Source organism: Tasmannia lanceolata, unplaced genomic scaffold, assembly GCF_043159265.1.
Source record: "Tasmannia lanceolata isolate RefF3 unplaced genomic scaffold, GAP_Taslan_0.1 ptg000003l, whole genome shotgun sequence".
NCBI lineage: Eukaryota > Viridiplantae > Streptophyta > Magnoliopsida > Canellales > Winteraceae > Tasmannia > Tasmannia lanceolata.
Genome location: NW_027518680.1, coordinates 23,719,908 through 23,725,332, shown reverse-complemented (window position 1 = coordinate 23,725,332; position 5,425 = coordinate 23,719,908). Strand labels below are relative to the sequence as shown.

General features: G+C 40.4%; 1 long non-coding RNA gene across 10 annotated transcripts in view; it reads left to right on the top strand.

Annotated features, from left to right (window-relative positions):
• The first annotated feature begins 678 nt into the window (after window positions 1-678).
• Window positions 679-5,425, top strand: part of LOC143853929 (uncharacterized) — a 28,462-nt gene continuing 23,715 nt past the window's right edge. For all 10 annotated transcript variants that reach the window (XR_013237302.1, XR_013237303.1, XR_013237301.1 and 7 more), the window contains exon 1: window positions 679-1,672. This is a non-coding gene — a long non-coding RNA (uncharacterized LOC143853929). The remainder of the gene's footprint in view (window positions 1,673-5,425) is intronic.

Genomic DNA, 5,425 nt, shown 5'->3' with positions numbered 1-5,425 from the left:
ACCAAAACACATTCCGAAACTGAAATTTGAAACCATGGTTGCAAGCTGTGGTTGCACCTCTACTGCCGCATGACACCACTGTCCAGGAAATCACACCCTAGAATGAGAATAGGGAGGAGTAATAGGACGTTACGGATTCCCGGATGCCTGAAATAGAGGCACCCAATAGATGGGAGTCCACTATTCAATCCCCGTGAAACTCGGGTTCACGTGTTGGTCTTTGTAGAGGTGGTCTGTCCATCACTGATGGAAAGATCGCTAACAAAAGCAAACACACTAAAAAACCAAAATGAAAAGGAAGTGGAAAAAAAGGATGCCTCAGGCGGGGGAACCCACAGAGGCAGCTCCTTTGGGACGTCTAGCTCTTCGAGTTTGGGCCTCATTTATAATAAGTAATGGAAAGGAAGAAGAGATTAAATGCAAATCAACTGTTGAGATCCTTTTTTTTCTGATTGTGCGCTTCGAAAATGCCCTGGGAGCACCCTAGGTGCAAAAATGTTACACTCACATAATGCGTTTGCATCCGTAAGTCCCTACACCTTGCTTAAAGTACCACACATCTGGTCCAATAATAGACGTGATAACTGTTCACGAAAAATTCCAACCGTTGATCTAGAACCTTTGGGAATATAAACAATCTCGTCACTAGTATCTTAATTCCTGAACAATAGTGCCGTTTTGAAAACGCCTAGTTTTCAAGGGAACCCTAGCCATCCTGCATTACCTGCATGCATGTAAATGCCTAGTTTAAGAAAAACTTCTCTCTTTAATGTGATGAAACCCTAGTAGGATAGCACTAGCAGGTGCTCCCGGGTTGCTTCCCCCTGAAAAGGGATGAAGAAGTCCCTTTGCATCTATTCATCCTTACTGATCACCTGAGATTTGTTATGGCATCCTCCATCTGCACTCGCACTAGGGATGTGACCATTCCTGGTGTCCTGGAGCTCTCTCCAAATATCAATATCCCTAAGTATGAGAAATCAGATGGAATGGGTTGTCCCACAATGCAACTAAATTTCTTTGTTGGGTTGCTCAGGCACTAGGGATTAAATAGACAGAACATCATGGCCCAACTCGTTCAGATGCGCTCCTCTCTCTCTCTCTCTCTCTCTCTCTCTCTCTCTCTCTCTCTCTGTTGCTTTTTGCATGTGTTTTTTGGTTCAATTTGTTATTTTGATCTCTTAATGGCAATTCTTCCATCGATCATGAGTGATTGATGAACCACCCTTTTTCCTCCACAAAAATTGAGGGCAAACCCAGGTTTCATGGGGGTTGACTCGAGTCGTCACCTAGGAGATGGCCTAGGACTCGCAAGTGACTTTGGATTCCTGGTTTCATCATCATTGAATGGGTAGGGTGCCAAGTTAGGGGAATTGAAGATGTTTAGAGGTCCGAAAAGCAATCGATCATTGGCAAGGCCCGAGGGGTTGGTAGAACTAGTCTTCTTGACGCATTGCAACCGGAATTCTCAGAGACTGTAACAGTTCCAACAGTTCAAAGGGAAGGGTAGCCCGAAGCAACACATCACCCACTTCGTGGAGACATGCAACAAGGCTGGCACATTCGGTGAGTTCAGTCTGCCATGGACGATCGTGCTCAAGTGAAAAAGAGGAAGATAAGGGAAGGAACATGTTTATACTACACATGCATCGTTCAGGAGCTCAGGCTACCGGTATGCCATTCACTTGAGGCCTATTGATTTTGAAATCCTACTAAGCAACCCAAGAGGGGGTGAATTGGGTATAATAAAAAAATTTATATTTTGAAAAAATTGTTTCTACAAGAAATACCTTGTTAATCCTTTTTAAAACAAATTTAACCCTTGTTACGTTATAAATGAAAAAAGTAAAGGTTAGGATATTACCAATCACCAAATCCAAGGAGAGAAGGGAAGATACACACCACAATGAACACAAGATTTTTATAGTGGTTCGGTCTTCTCAAAAGACCCACTCCATTCTTCCAAGTTTGTCGTCCGTAGGATTCTTCACTATTCCGGACACCACACCACGGCCGGGTTCGAAGCCTCCTTACAATCATCGAGTCTTGAAACTCTCCAAGGATCCCAACCCTTCTTTTACAATGAGTAGAAAGAAATATGAAGTACTCTTTGCCTCTTTTGCAGGGTAATACAAAGATGATAGCTTGTAGAGAACTCTTGAAACACTCACCACAATAAATACCTAAATGAACCTCTCTTGATGTTAAAAGTAATGGCACTAGAGAGACTAGAATGTAGATTCTTTAGCAATGAGTAGCTTAAAGAAGTGTAGGTAAGAAGTTAATGCTCAACAATGGTGGCTCACAAAAATAAGAGTTGTGTTTTAGGGTTTTTAGAAGATGTATATATAGTTGAGGTTAGAAAAAAACCCTAATTTTTTGTCTCAACGGGCGTCGCGGACGAAGTCCGGACATCCAGAAAATTTGCCCGTTTGAATTTCAAAAGCGCGTCTGGGTACGTCCCGGACGTCCTCCGTCGGCTCGGCAATATTTTTTTATTTTCAACCCTGATCTCAAACGGACATCCGCAGTTGTCCTGGATGTCCGTGATCCCCTCAGTTGTTTTTTTAATTTTTGAGTTAGGTTACAGACGGACGTCCACCCGTTCCCGGACGTCCGTGATTTCCCTGGAACTTTAAACATGCATTTTTTAGGTGAATCACCAACGGACATTCAACCTTCTTGGGGAGTGTTATTTCTAGGGACATTTAAAGACATAGCTAGTCAAACCATCAAGAGAGGTCCTACATAGAAATTCTATATTGCCTTGAGTAGTCTTCTCTTCAAGATCTTCTTGATTCTTTGGACTTCACTTCAAGATGACGTTTGCATGCCAAATCTCCGTGGATCTCGCTTGTCCGAGTCTCTTTGCATGTGTGATGATATGTTACAACCTGATAACTTCGTAGGCAAGCGACATTAGTTCTTACGAATCAATCAATGTGGGTTTGATGCCAATTAAAACTCAGGTGATCAATAGCCATTCGGCTTACAGATTTTTCTTACCTAATACATGGAAAAAAGTAGAATTAAATAGATTTTTCCATAATCTGAGAATGCCTCGAGGTTTAGGCCTGATGAAACCCTACGCCTCATGGCTTTCTCCTAATCAGTTGTAGTTAAAACTTGCAACATGCTACGTACTATGAAATAAGAGAGATGAGCGAGACTTACCTAAGTTGCGACGAGAGATCTTAACTTTATATCCCAAGGAATGCCCGCTTGTGATCAAATCTTTGATGTTGAATTTGGGGAGGGCATCACTTGACTCCTCAGTGTCTTCTTCCTCGTTCTTCAGCCTTCCAGGGAGCCCAACACCTTTAAGTGCATTGGGCCTGGGGCCTTTTATAGACTAAAAAACCAAAGGTTTCTAGCACTCTGGGCGACGTGGGATTGGCCAACTGGAGAGAATGACAGATTTATAGATAATCTTTAAATTTAGAGATTTGCAACCACAAAGTGTATTAGTGTATCCCTAATTTGGGATTTGCGACAGGTGCCATAGTAAATGGATCAGGGCCTGGTTTTGACTGAAAATTGGATGATCTCTGGTTTTTTTTGAAATGCTCAAGGATAGGCGATGGTTAGGTGATTAAGTGTAATGAATTCCATTAGTGTTCGTGCCCACAAATACCTTCCGTCCACACGTTCAGAAGTTGCTCATCATCGGAGTCGTCATCGTGAAGAACTATCATCAGTCAAAGCTGGGAAAATAGTGTCTACAGATGCCCCTCTTTTGGTAGAGGGTGCTCAGCACACAGATTTCAAAGCCAGAGAGAGCAACATTTTTGCCTGCCGGAATGACAATAGGGTGCAAAACTTTGGGATCCGAGAACCCGGTTTCTCACGAAGAGTACATGCTTCCAATCGTCAAGTAAGAAATCTATCGCTGCACTAAACGTTTGAAAAACTTTCAAGCAGCTAGTAGGGTCCTAGAAGAGAGTTCTCGCCAAACCAACTACTGGGTAGATAGAGTGTTGATGCGAGGCTGTAGATCTTTTGGGATGGTGATATTTAGTTTGGTGTAGTTGATACATAGTCCGATGGCTCGACAGAATGAACCCAAGATTCTATGAATGTTTCTTCCTGATTTAGGTTTGCTCGGGTAATGATAAGAAGTTCATCTGCAAACATCAGGTGAGAGATTTGTAGGCCATTATTTAGTAAGTGATCAGTTGAATGCTATCATATACTACATTCTAGGTGGAGTTACAGTATTTTGGTACACAAATGAACAAGTATGGTGACAGTGGGTTACCTTGTATAAGTCCTCCGAATGAGTAAAAGTATTCAGGACTACCACCATTGAGAAGGATTGCTTATTGATTTGTGGTAATACATTGTCCCCTTGGTTTGATCCACTGACCATGGAATCCAAATAGACTTGAAAAATGAATTTTCATTTGATTGTATTGTAACTTGTAAGTTTTCCCAATATCAATTTTATAAAGGAATCTAATAACTTTTCTTTCTTCTTTAAAGTATGATATGATTTTGTAAATAATTAGTAAATTGTCAAAAAAAAAATCTACCAAATATAGATTGATTAGGAGATACGATTTTTTAGAGGTGTGGTCTCATGCTCTTAAGCTGTTTGTGAAATAATTTTATCTTACATTGCATAAGCTCATTGATCAGAACTTGTTGACTTGAACCCCATCAGCAACTTTTGGGATTAGTTTTATGTAGATTTAATTGACTTGAGTGGGCATGATGCTGGATTTGAAGAAACTCTTAATCAATGGCAACAAGTTTCATGTTCGTAAGGTCATCAATGATTCAAGGACGATCTGAACTCAGAAGGAACATGGCCAACAAGTTTCATGTTAGTAAGGTTATCAATGATTCAAGGTCGATCTGTCTAGGAAGTCAATGTGTTCAATTTGAGATTAGAACACATTCTAAAAATACCATTTAAAAAAAAATGTTCCAAAAATATTTGATAGGGATTTCCTTATTCAGTCTTCCTATGTGTAAGGCCCAACTCAGTTTTATGTCTTTCGATTCGGTTTCTATTTCTCCAACAAAGACGTGGTGGTATGAAAATACCTAGTGTTTTTATCTCCCTATCTAAGCCATTGGACTCTAGATCATTATCTCCAATGAATTTCGTCAATGAGGAGAAGCTGCTAGGAAAACAGATTTTGATGCTTCTCATGTGCTTAAACAGAATTCATCCTACTTGAAAATTCAATTCAAATCAAATCACAAAATAACAAATTAATTCTCCAGAAACATTTTTTAATGGGAATGTTAAAAGTAAACATCATTCGTTAAATGTAGATAATTGGTCAGTTGTTTTTTTTTCTGAACTTCCATTTGCAGTCCATGAGAGTTCTCAGTTAGACGGTATCCAATCGTGTGATTCTTGGGCTATGGCCCATCAAAAACAGCATAACCAGATGAATGATTTGTGGGTCGAAGA